Source organism: Phlebotomus papatasi, chromosome 2, assembly GCF_024763615.1.
Source record: "Phlebotomus papatasi isolate M1 chromosome 2, Ppap_2.1, whole genome shotgun sequence".
NCBI classification, from domain to species: domain Eukaryota; kingdom Metazoa; phylum Arthropoda; class Insecta; order Diptera; family Psychodidae; genus Phlebotomus; species Phlebotomus papatasi.
The window spans coordinates 94,133,214-94,146,757 of NC_077223.1; the positions used below are offsets into that span (position 1 = coordinate 94,133,214).

The following is a 13,544-nucleotide window of genomic DNA, read 5'->3' on the forward strand; positions in this document are numbered from 1 at the left end:
TTATTATTTATAAATTCGTTCAAAATTATCTTGGACTAGCAAATTATTGAAAAAAAGGGACAGATAATCCTAACCGGCTTATGTAGGTGAGATTCTTAACGTGAGCTAACTCGGAGTGCATGCAAATTCGATTTAGAGCTGAAGTTGGGAGACGCCATTCAGTTATCTTGAATAATAATCTTAATAATAGCGCCCCTAGCGGTGGTTTTATGAACTTGCGATGTTAGAAGGGGAAGTGGCATTTCACGAGAGCTTTCCAAAATGCCCTCATTTTTTAAATTCTGACAATTAGAACCGGAGTTATGGCCATTTTAAGAAATTTTTTTTGGACCCTTATAGTTCGGGTCAGGGGGGTCGGGGGACCTTAAGTTTGGTACTGATAGAAAGCTCTAAGGCCCAGCTATAACATACTAAAATTTGAGCCCGCTCGATGCCATAGGGGCGGATCTATTGAGAAAACAAAAAAAGGGGGGTCTTCAAAATGGCGGAAGGAGGGGTGGGGGGTGGGGGGTCAATGCACCATGTTGCAATTTTCATACGATATTTAACCTTTGCCGAAAACCGCAAGTCGATATCTTTTTTAGTTTAGGAGCTATTAAGCTCCAAAGAGCGGCCGGACGGCCGGCCGGGAACGTAACTTAGCCCCCCATATATTCGTGATCAGGAAGTGGCGAAACACATTTTGGCCAAGTTTGAGCGCGATCGGACGACATGAAATTTTGTTAGGATTATAGTAGGTGAGATTGTTAAGAATCTCACCTAATACGTAGGGAAATAAATCTTTAGGAAATGCTTGAATATTACTGCTCGAACTCAAACAGCACGCAGTTTATAATCCACATTTCTTTTTCCAATTCGTGACATGGCTAGGGGCCAAACGGTAAGAGATATCAACTCCGGTCTTCTGTGACCCCCTATGAGTCAATATTATCTAGGACATTTTTTCCTTCTTCCTCCCATCCAACTTTTTCCCTCTAAAACCATGTTTTTTCTTTTATTTCGAAGACGGCTCTTAGCATTTTTTTTTTGGTTTTTTGAATATTTTTTGGAGGTAATCACCCAAGAAACAATTTTTTCTTAATATAGTGTTGTAGAATTCCTTAAGTAAGGCACTATATAACCAAAAATCTTTTTATTTGCTTATAACACTCTTGTTCCCATCATTGAGATTAATATAAGTAGAGTGGCGCACTCTTAAGGATCTTAAGAGCTCCTATAGGAATTTCTACAGAAAATTCTAACTTTAAGTCTTCTAAAAGTGCACTAAAAGACTTGTTTAATAGTTGGTTCTATAAGGCAGCTATTTGGCTTCTTGGGCAAGGCAAATATTTCGTTCTTAGACATCTAGGACCGAAAAATATTTCGATATCGAGTTTTCGAATGTTAAATATTAACCACTTTGGATGGCCTATATTTTAACCGATTTGCTTACATTTAAATATTTTTTAAAAATCTTGAAATTTCTAATCCGATAGTATCGGACTTAATCGACAATGGATCGGTAAAGTATCCGTAGTTGATGTATTTTTCTTAAATATTTTTCAAAAATTTATTTTATTTATTTGAATGCTTGTTAGATGGCTAAAAGCCAAACGGTAAGAGATATCAACTTCCGGTTTTCGATAATCCCTGCTCCCATAAGTCAATATTATCTAGGATATTATTTTTTCTTTATCCCCCTATTCCCCTTCTGCCCCTCCAAAACCATTCCTATTGGCTTCTTTCGAAATAGCTCTAAGAATTTTTCTCATTTTCATTCATTCATTCATTTTCAACCGCTTATCCCTATTGGGGTCGTGGGCCCATGACACCCAAATTAGCAGCCCACGCTTGTCGATCCTCCGCCACTTCAGGAAGATGTTCGGGTTCGATCCCAAGGCGTTCCAGGGCAACATTCTCGAATATGTGAATAAGATTTTCGAATATGTAAATATTGGGGATAGTCAAAGCGAATATTTCGTGTTTAGACACCTATAACCGAAAAACATTTTGATATCGAATTTTCGAAGGTCAAAGTTAAACCACTTTGAAAAGCAATTTGTTTAACCGATTGGCTTAAATTTGGATTCTTTTGAAAGATCTTAATTTTTTATTGAAATGTATTTTTTTTAATTTATGAATAAATTCAATCGGTAGTAAATCGGTATGCACCCAAGAACCATGTGAAAGGATTGTACAAGGACAGCTCTTTCTCGTGAGTTCATGTACTTCGCAAGGCTGGAACGATTTGGAATCTTTTTTAATCCGACACTGCTGTATCCGCTGTATCAGTAAAATACTTTAAAAATAGTTCTAGAGATAGTATATTGAGATCGATCATTCTTCAAAGCTGGAATACTTTAACTTAGCTTTATACAAAATTATAATAATATTTTCTTACTTCAACTGATAATTATGGGTCTTAGCCTCATTCAAAACAACAAAGTTCGACACTGAAAGAATTTTAAGGTAAATGTATTCTGCGACACAATTTATTTTTTAATTTATTACAATGACTGAAGTTTAAAAATGTAATAGTGTAATGGACGGGGAGAATCTTTATTGAAATGTTGAATAGTTTTGATTGACGAATCACCTGGCTGTTCATAAGTGCAAATTGTATAGTTTGATGGTGTTTAATAGATTTTATAGGCATTTATTAATGTTGTACCATTCCCTGAATATTCAGCTAACATTCCCATGAAAATTTATGGATATCGCGGAATTCGATTATGTCGCTCATTATTTGATTGGTGAAATATGGGTGAATTATAAACAATACTAAGGCATACAACAGATTACTCGCACCCTGTTTATGTTTTTTAGGTAGTATGTCTTCTTATTCTTCCTATTCTTTGTAAGTATTTACGACAGGTGTCTGTGTAGTTCACAAATTTATTATGCTAATTGTCTAATAATGAGGCGTGTTTTTTTCTGTCTAAAAGGTTTTGTGTACCTGTAGCATGATTATTCAACTTCTTCTAGTGGCTTTTGACCTTGGCTACCTCTATACATATTGAATGATGAATTCGAATGATAAATAATGCGAAAAGCAACAATTAAGCTCTGCCAAAAGGTCGATGGTGTATCTATTGGGAAATTGAATAGAATAGATATTTTGGCTATATTCTCTTTCAGCATTTTGATTGACATGAGAGAAAAATAAATCAGCAACATTGCAGGCATCAAGTAGAATTACTGTAACAAAATTTATATGCTTATGTGCTAGTGTGATCCCAGAAATAAAAATAAGCTCCAATCAATTTCATTTAGCAATAATAGGTTATAAAATGAGGAAGACTTCAGAGGATGGGCTTGGTTCTTATTCGAACATAAACAATTATTCTTTTGTATACACACACAACAACTGCAGAGATATACTGGGAATTATATATGGAACTATATGGTGGAGATGGAGGGTACGACCACCGGATGTTGAATACAGAAAATTGACTCGAAAAAGAGTCAAATACATTGAGATAGTTTTGGGAAACAATTAAAATGAGAACACAGTTCAACTTTCTAGTAGGTTCTTTTAGAGAGTAATAAACATCCACTAGGTACACTGATACAAAACGTTGCAGATTCTTGATGCAATAACTCAGAACAATTTGAAAATTGAGATACAACTTTGTGAAAAATTCTGTCGGAAAATTAAATACCTTGTCTTTTACAAATCAGAATTGAGATATTATTTAATATTCGATTTAGAACCCATTTTTTCGTAATAGGATAATACGAGTATAATGCCTTAGACACACTACTACGACTTAAGCTGAGAGACGGTTTAACATAATTGTAATCAAAATAGTGATCAGATAGATAACATTTCCATCAGCTTCTGACTAATCCGTTTTTCGGATTAACCTAAGAAATGGCTTAGTTAACCCTTTAAGGACGATTGGAACTAAAGAAAATAATTTTTCCTGACTACCTGAAATTATTTTTTTTGTTAGTACGTAATTTGAAAGTAGAAGGTTGAAGGAATCTAGGATATTTTTTGCAAGTCTCCAACTATTTGCTATATAGTAAATATTTAACCTTAAAAATGACGAATATTTAAATTCTTATATTGAAAAATGATTTTAATTATTTTTTATACTTCTAATTTTTTTCAAGCCAAACCGTTTTGGGAAAAGAAACTACAATATTTATACGTAATATTTTTCATTAGACTGAAAATTATTATTCATTGGTATTGTTAGAAAAATTACTTAAATTTTTGGGCTATTTTTGTCCCTATCGCTCGTAGAGATAAAAATGCATCTAATAAGAATCTTTTGGATGTTCCAAAGTCAGATGTAAGACGTTTCATTGATTTTGTTTATCGGTTAAATTTTTATTGTTGATTTTCGTCCCGTAGAAAGTGTCTCGTCGTTAAAGGGTTAATGAAAAACTGATGGAAATTCAGCGTAATCAATATTTTGATTATAATTACGTTAAGACGTCTATCGGTTTAAGTCAAAAGTGTGTCTTGGGCATAAGATTCCATATAGAAACCTGACCTTTTGTAAGTGAGGTTTTTGAGCATTTTATTTTAATTATTTTTAATCGGGAAATATATTTAAAATCTCAAGCCATGTGCAATTAAGTGAAGTGGAACACATTGAGTGGGATCCAAACACCTTAAGTGCTCAGGAGGGAAATTCTGTAACGATATGACAATGTCATATGACAAATTTAAAAATTTTTATGTGGTAAATTCTGAAAAATTAATCGAAAATAAAATTCATATCAGTTACTAACTAAGAACCTCATAGCGCTCCTTGCAACGGTCATTCAATGCTCACTAGACTTTAATGCTGTCCTGTTCTCTAATTTACCAGGAAAATTTGTTATTTGACATTGTCATATCGTTACAGAATTGCATTACAGGACTTTTCTCGTGACGTAAAGAGGATTCGTATCGGAACATTTGCATAATAAATTAAGCGATCGATAACTTAACGCCTTAAGCGGTCTTCAGACTAGAGGTTTAGCCTAGTTCCCGATGGCCTCAAAATCCTAAATAGCAACCAATTTTATTGCTGTTTTAGAATGTAGTAGGTCATTTGTCCTTAATAATACAATACTAAGCCAAATTTTTCCAAAAAATCTTGATTGTTGAAAAATTAGTACAGTTAAGCCATATGGCTAAGTCTCAGGTCTGAAGCCCGTATTACACTCCCTGTCTAAAGCGGTCTTTAGATTTGAGTTGTAGCCTAGTTCTCGAAGATTTGGAATTTCCAAGATAAAAATGAGATTTATCAAAAATAACAATAATAAAGTTAAATCGGGTTTTCGGTTTAGTTTTTGGTCTGCAATTTTACTTTTGTCTACTTTTCGATTGAAGATGGTAACTTCTTTAGAGCATCAGTATACCAGAAGGAGGACAGTTGGTTCTAATTCTAAACAGTTTAATTACAAGTTCGAAATTTTGAAAAATGTTTCTTTTACAAAATTGAATATTAATAAAAAACAAAAAATATCATCACGTGATTTAAAATGAATCTTAATTAAATTCGAGTTATAATAATTAGTTTTAATAGAGTTCATTAACTCTAGATAATACACATTTCCGACTCATAATTGCCTTGAATTGCAAATTTATTTCAATTTCCTATAAGAATTCTGCTCTAATATAACCATATGCCATATTTCTATCCTAAAATATTAAGAGAATATTTCCGAACGTGTTTGTTAAAATTGCAAAATAAAACAACACTTCAATTATTCTGAAAATATTGATTTTCTAATTAAAAAAACATATATATTTTTTATTTATTTAATTGATTTGATAGCTTTTTGTCCAAAGCACAATAACTTTTGATTGTAAACATGTTTTCAAAATTTTCTATAGGAGTGAGCGAGATGGCTAGATCTAGATCTCACTCACTCTCATTGAAATATCAAAAACATGTTTAGTAAACAAAAATTATTGTGCGTTGGGCATTATTTATTTAAAAACAAATTTGAGACCCTTTGATTTTTTCATAGGAAACACAAAATATTTACACTTCATTTCGATTATTTTTCTGTAACCTTTTCCATTTATTAACGTTTAAAACCTTTAAAATGGTCTTATTGCATACTTCCTCTGTTGAACGCAATAATAGGAGTCTAAGTGAGCGTGATTGAATAATTTCACCTTCGGTATGAATTGCCAATATTTTAAATACATTTTCATCAGCTTTATTGTTAATTTGTCACACCGTTTCTATCAGTGCGGTGGCTTTGAATTACCTCGAATTGCTGCACCACGAACAAGATCTCGCTTCTTCACTTTGTGCTTTCTCTCGACAGTGAATTTTCTACTCGGTCGATGGGGTGGTGCATCTTTCAAACGGAATAGAGTAAATCTCCTGAGAGCTGCATCAACGAAACTCTTCACCCGTGGTAAGTCCGCGTCAGAATCATCGGAATTAGATGTAAAACAATTGGGACATTCTACGATTTTCATCTTGAGCCACCTCCCAGATCTTCCAAGAAAACACCGAAAGACACACTTTGGGACACGGTTGAAACACAACTGGAAATCATTGTCTCCTTCCAAGACAACATTGCAAAGATAGTCAGTGTCTGCAAAGTATTGTGTTCCGCATAAGACATTACTATATTCCAATATTTTTGGTTCACGGTTCATGGCACTAAATACCCCTTCTATTTTATTTCCTTCTCGATTATTGCTTTTTTTTACTCACATCGTCTCTTACTTATTCGAATATTTATATTGCTGGAGAAGTCTGAGACTTGTATATAATATTGAAAAAAAAAGAATATCATTTCACAGTTTGTTTGTTTCATATTCAATAAGTCGCCCCAGAGCAAGTATACAGCGAGACGAAATAGAACAAAGAATAAAATTGGTTTTAATAAAGGGTTGTACATATAGTTGTTTAAAAATCTGCTTGTTTATTTTGGAATAAGCTGTGTGCGAATTAGTTTTTTGTTTATATAATCTAAAATAAATTAAATTAATCTGAATTTATAAAGCTTTCATTATCTTGTATTATTTGAATTTGTAATTTGTTTTTAAATTGCATATCTTGAAAGTGTATAGAGGTAATAGAAATGTGATTATTATTATCAGGTTAGATGTCTTAAAGTTACCTAAAAGCGATTATTAGAAGATTTTAATTTGTTGTTTTTCACCGTTTTGCATCTAATATGGGGATCAAACATTGCAACGTAATTGTTACATTAATCAAAAAAATAATCTCAAAAGCACATGAAATTGTAAAGTTTAATTTTTCAGACTAAAATTAATACATAGTATTTTTCAAAGCTCATATAAAATCAATTTCCATCATTGGATTTATCAAATTTGTAAATCTCAGTAAAAACAAATTTGACTGTCTGGTGCTATCACACTAGGATTTTCGCAATTTAAATTTTAAATTCAATTGAGCCAATTGAATTGAAAATTCTCACAGCCAGGACACATTTTGCAAGACATTTGCTCAATTTTAAATAATGCCGTGAGATTTCTGATTGTGAATGACTCTGAAAAATGTGTAATAGTCTTCAAAATGTCCTTATAAGTCACTTATTTGTTATGCAGAAGGATTCCCAAAGTCAGAAGAAAGTAGGGAAAGTAGGGTTGGAGGGAATGGCTCATTAAAAGACTCTCAAAAAATCTTATTAAAAATCTATGTGAAGTCATACAAACAGGAGATTTCTTGGCACAATAATTTCTTTTGAATGGCTTTGGATGAACTTAGCAATTTGAGCAATTTGCTCCCATACTGAAGCTTCACTCCCGTACAAGTTTATCACTATATCACTATGCTTATCTTATTTTTTGGCCACAAATAATATTAATTATTTTAATATAATTAATTTAATAAAAACAATTTTCTCCAAAAGACTTACTTGTTTAACTGAAATAAAATCGAAATTAATGAGCAATTTTAACATTTTAATTTACTGAATTCAAATTTATTTGAGCAACCACATTTATGCTATTTTAACATATCTAAACAGGTTTTTGTGGACCAATAGTTTATATTAATAAATAAGTGAAGATCTATCAATTTGATTGGTTTTAATGTTAAATAACGCATAGGATCAATTCATCTGAAAATTAAATTGAATATACAAATTGAAAAAATCCCAGTTTGATAGCACGGTTAAAATAAATTAACTGCCCGTAATTTATTTTGATAAATTTATAGAAAAAGAGCAGACAAAGTGCGCAAGCTTTCTGGAATGCTCTAAATTACGAAAAAGAGCTTTCTGTGAATTATCGTTTCGTATGGTTTTTGGGTAGATACTATTTTATTACCCATATACCCATTAAATTGATTAAAAATAAATAAAAAGGTATGTTCATTTACGGTAAATCACTTACGGGTATTTTACCTATTTTACCGATTTATTGACGATTGAAATCGATTCCTCCGGGTTTGAAATTTTAAGACCTTTCAGGAAAAAACATATTTAAGCAATTTCATTGAAAATTGGATCTTCTAGAGTGGTTGACATTTGATCCTCAAAGTTTTCAAAATGAATATTTTCCTGGTCAAGGATGTCTATTGAAAAAATGATCATCTGGACAAACTATTCCATAAGCATATCAAAAAATGAATGGAATCTCTAGAACCAATCTTTAGATAAACTAAGAAATGGGATTTTGGAGAGTAGAGAGGAAAATATGCAAGAATCCATTTCGAGATATAATGTTTGAAAGAAAGTACCCATGATCGCACGATCCCAAGCTTCGTAAAGACTAAATCTCTCCTATGTTTCACAATAAATGTGACTCCGCAATATATTTTCAAAATTAGGCAGATTCCCTGGTCGTTAAAAAATATGAATGCGATGAGCCACATTTATTGAGAAACATAAGAAAAAATTAGTCATTACGAAGCTTGGGATCGTGCGAATCATGGGCATTTTCCTCCCTACTTAATGAGGGGTTACCAAAGACTTTACAAATCAAAAAATCATAGTCATTTAAACAAAATAAATCAAACTTTACTAATTCATTACCGATTAAGGCCGATGGGTTCGAAACGCATATATAAAATAATTGATCTTATTGTATTTATTAATGCACAATATTTTGATAAAAATATAATTGAAATGGTGAGAATAAGAGGTTGCCATAACTTTTGTCTATTTTAGGATGAATGGTGTTTTTTAATACATATTTTTTCAATATTTTAAAAGCATGATGAAATGTTTGTATTTCTGGTATATTGAATCATTTATTACACAATGTAATACTGCTTATCAAGCCTCACTAAAGTGACGTAACCCATAACAAAATTATCTCATTTCTACAGAATTATCATGTCAAAAGTCTCACAAGTTAATTGCTTTGAATCTATGCACTGTTACTGCCGATTAATTAAGACAAATCTTCAGAGATAAGAGGAACTAAAATTATCTTCTTTTATTTTTGCGAAAAGAATCGTGGTCATATTTAAACAATAACTTAGTATTTTGCTATAAAAATTGAAAGAAAGGGGTTCAGCTGAGGTTAAAGGGTGAAATATAAATTTCAACTTTTAGAGAGTTTTTTCGTAGAGTGAGAACTAAGGATATTTATCTGCAAACAAATCTCTGGTACGCTGACGATACTCCAATAAATCATAAATATTTTTGCTTACTTGGGGAATTGTCTCCTTCCACTTCTCGCTTCTCTGGCAATAATTTCCTCCGTGGATGCAGAATATGCGACAAAGATCTGCAAAGTAAATGTATATATGGAAAATGTATGAGACACACAAGAATTATACCAACATACTTATGTATGTATATAGAAATAATGAGATATGGAGAGAGAAATTAGATTTATTTTCGAGTATGTCACCCATGCCTCCAATAATGCTTTATTCGAGAGGGTTGTTTACCCTCCTTTTGACTACATTGAACAACATCAAGCAATGTTGAGCTTGTGGAGTAGCTTATGTATCTAATTAAAACTTTAATATGATGCAAATTTTCATATCTTCAGGTGAATTACTCAAAGCTATGTTGCGTCAGCTAGTTTTCAATTTCAATAATTTTAATATAAATCTTGGAAAATTTCATGAGATAATGATTTCACTAACCTATTATGCACTTTATGTCTTCTTCCCAAAGTGAAATACTTATGTCTAAGGTAATTCCAGACTTTTAGTAGTAGATGGAAATTGAGTTTTCCAATTTTCAATTCAAACAACGTCCGGGTTTATTAAAAAAAACAAGTATGTTTTCTAGTGTTCTAGATACCTTTAAGAGAATTTATGTTTTAATTTTTGAGTATGTAGATTTCTCATTGATTCTGACTACCTACACCTACACAGTTTGAGAATTTTTATATTATTTTAACTAAACGGGATGAACGATATAAAATCGATGATATAATTGCAGAGTGCAGGATACCGTTGAAATTAGTACAATGCGCTGCTTCTTATCAAATATATTATATTTTGCAAAATTTAATGAGATAATTTATATTAAAATAAATTTTCTCCTCCAATTTCTAATATTCAGTTTGGGATAAATTTTTTTTAAAGTAATTTTTATATAAACTCGATTGAGATTTTGTATCTCTACTGCTCGAACTTCATTGACAGAGCAGCATTGTAATCGGATTCAGATCTTCCGGTGTTCGGCAGCATCTTTTCCTCAATTAAAAACTCAAAATTTTTCTCCAAAGCTTTCGACCCTTGGTATGGATATTCCTCAGTGTAAGTGATTGAGAGCGAGCCAAGAGCAAGACAGAAAAATTTTTCGAGAAAATCAAGAAAATAAGAATAAACGAATTCCCAAGAACGTCTGCAGACGTTAGACGTTTCCCAGTTATTTAAAAGTCCTAAAGTGACCCACTGAGAAAGACCCATACCAAGGGTCGAAAGCTTTGGAGAAAAATTTTATGTGTGAAAAAAGATGATGTGGAAAAGGCCTTGGAAGAGTTCAGGAAGGGCAAATTGCTACGGGAATCTGCGCCTAAATTTGAGATGCTACTCTTCAGGTCTTCAGGACAAATTACACGGAAGATCTCAGGGCTTGTGGGTCATATAAATGTATTAAACTAAATATTAAACTCGTTTCGTTTGACGTTTTGAAATTTTCTATTCGTTGCGTCACAAAGGGTGGTCACAAAAAAGGTGGAAGGTATTTCACTCAAAGTGGCCGGAATACTACCCAATGCAATGTCCATATTTTTATTAATTTTTCAATATTTTAGGAAGTGATTTAAAGAAAACAAAGATGATAAACTAGTTTTCAAGGTTCCACACAACCTTCCCGAAAAGGAAGTAACAGTAACAAGAAATATCAATAATGTATTAAAAATATTGAATTTCAAACTTAGGACTTTGGTGCTTATTTGCAACTATGCCGAAATTTAAAACACTTACCCTATAAGGAATGAAAACTTGTAGGAGTCGGTTCTTCTACAATAGTCCTAACAGTCATTTATTTGAAAATTGTGTACCATTTTCCTTCATGACAGCATGAGAGAAATGGAATACGAAAGGGAAATAGAGGCAGTCTGGGTTGGACCGTGAAGTGAGGAGCATGAAGCTCCGAGTTCTGGGCTCCTGAGAGCGAATAAAAGGGTTATTCTAGGGCCCAGGACAACAAACTGTCGTTAGGGGAAATCTGTAGAAGGAATGCTGTAACAATCTGATAATGTCATACGACAAATATTCGTGGTTTAATTGGGAAGAAGGGCAACCTTAAAGCTCGGTCAGTATGAAACGGTCATATGAACGGTGCAAGCAGATCTATGAACTTCTCAATGATTGATATAAGTCACATATTCGAATAGTCTTGCCGAATTTACCACATAAAAAACTCCAAACTTGTCATATGACATTGTCATATTCAGAATTCTTCTACAGAGGGTACATTTAGCCAGCAAATGAAGCTTTTTCTTCGTGTATAGTAAAAAAGATGATAAAAGTTTATCTTGTAACAGCATCAGACTTATAAATCTTTTATAAAATATATGGATGTGGTCTTACTTTCATAAAATAATAAATATGTTCAACACTGTACTTTTAAAAGCACACTAGAAAAATCCACTGGCTATTTCTACTCCTGCCTGATTGTGCCCTCGGTCTCATTTAAAATTATTCATTGAAGAACAATATTTTCAGAATTATTTTTAAGATTATGCTTTTAAGTTCTGTGTTATCCGTGCTATCCCTTAACAAGTAAGGAAAATAAAATATAAAAGTCCTCCAAAGTTTAATACTTTGTCAACATTGTTACTAAAAGATGTCTGTCAACCCCTGGGATCCTTACAATATTTGGCCAAATTCATTCTGCTATCCAAAATCTCTCGTATTTACCAAATCACTAAACTTTTTGGATCTCTTCATGAATGTCAATGAGGATAGAAAAAGGAGATTCCCTTCATATTATTCGATTTGGAGTTAATTGATGGCCATTGGGGTGATTTATGTGTATTAACCGGATGCGCTGTAGGCGTACATCCGATTCCCACAGTAGGATTAAACATGGAAATCGATTTATTTCCGATTCACCATAAGTTTTTCGTGTGCGGGCATTTTGGGTGGCTCAATTGGGGTCCAATAGAGCTGATTTGTTAAGGATGGGTTAGGGAGTTTGTTTGGAATAGTCTAATCTGAAAAGATGTGATGCTGCAGAGATTGGTCAGACCTGGTGAGCTAAATATATTTCCAACTCGCACTTCTGTCTGGTTCTCATCCCTCTGGATTGAGTTAGATGGAGGAGTTGAAGGGAATTGTGGATGGTTTTGGTTGGGATACGAGTTTGTGGAGCAACTTCATGACTTTTGTGGTTTCTTGTCATGGAGAAAGACGAGATTTATTTATTTGCCATTCCCCATATATACTTCTAACTTGAGCTCAAACATGAAATTCCTTTACATTCACCGTTCTCAAAGCAAAATTCATGTTTCTCACCACATTAGATGCGAAGGGTGGATAAGAAAAGAGATATTCTTGAATGTTATGGAAACTTTTGCGATTATTGAATTAGATTGTGAGGAAGGTTATTCTATGTGTTTTCAGAGGGAAAAACACCTCCCCATGGATAATCTTCAAAGACCATTCTCCACCAGAACAACATTTGTCCTCAATATTTAATACCACTGGAGACTCAATGGCACCGCACTGTGACACATTTTGAAGTGAGGGATATCACACAAGGATTAAGTGGAAAATTCCCTTTTTCATGCTTTCTTCAATTAGAAGACCATTAAATCTGCCCCGGAGGTCGAAGCAAGTATTAATGGCTATCATTGAGGTTTAATGAGAAGAGAACTTACTCAGTAATTGGCGGAACGAAATCACCCTCTAACGCCTCACTGTCTCCAGCACTCAATATTGATTGGGATTGATGGAGAATTTCACAGTCCAAATTGACCTGAAATAAACACCAGAAAAAAAAACAACAAATTAGCAACTGAACCTTTCATAGCTTCATTGAGACTCATGGTGCTTTTTCCCCAAGAATGGAAATCTCATTAGAAGGTTCAACCCATGGCAATTATCTTAATTAGATACTCTTTTAGAAACTTACAAAAAGCGGTAAAAAGCTCCCCCGAAAAGTGAAACTCATTTACTAAGCAAAACAAAAAGATTTTACATTTGTATGCCTTA

The 13,544-nt window shown here is 33.0% G+C and overlaps 1 protein-coding gene across 1 annotated transcript in view; it reads right to left on the minus strand.

Moving 5' to 3' along the window:
• LOC129802464 (sorbin and SH3 domain-containing protein 1) overlaps positions 1–13,237 on the minus strand; it is a 139,172-nt gene extending 125,935 nt beyond the window's left edge. Inside the window, exons 1-2 of the mRNA XM_055848319.1 lie at positions 13,211–13,237; positions 9,573–9,649 (exon numbers count right to left, since the gene is read on the minus strand). The gene's annotated coding sequence lies outside the window, so the exon portion shown is untranslated. The remainder of the gene's footprint in view (positions 1–9,572; positions 9,650–13,210) is intronic.
• Between the last annotated feature and the right edge of the window lie 307 nt (positions 13,238–13,544).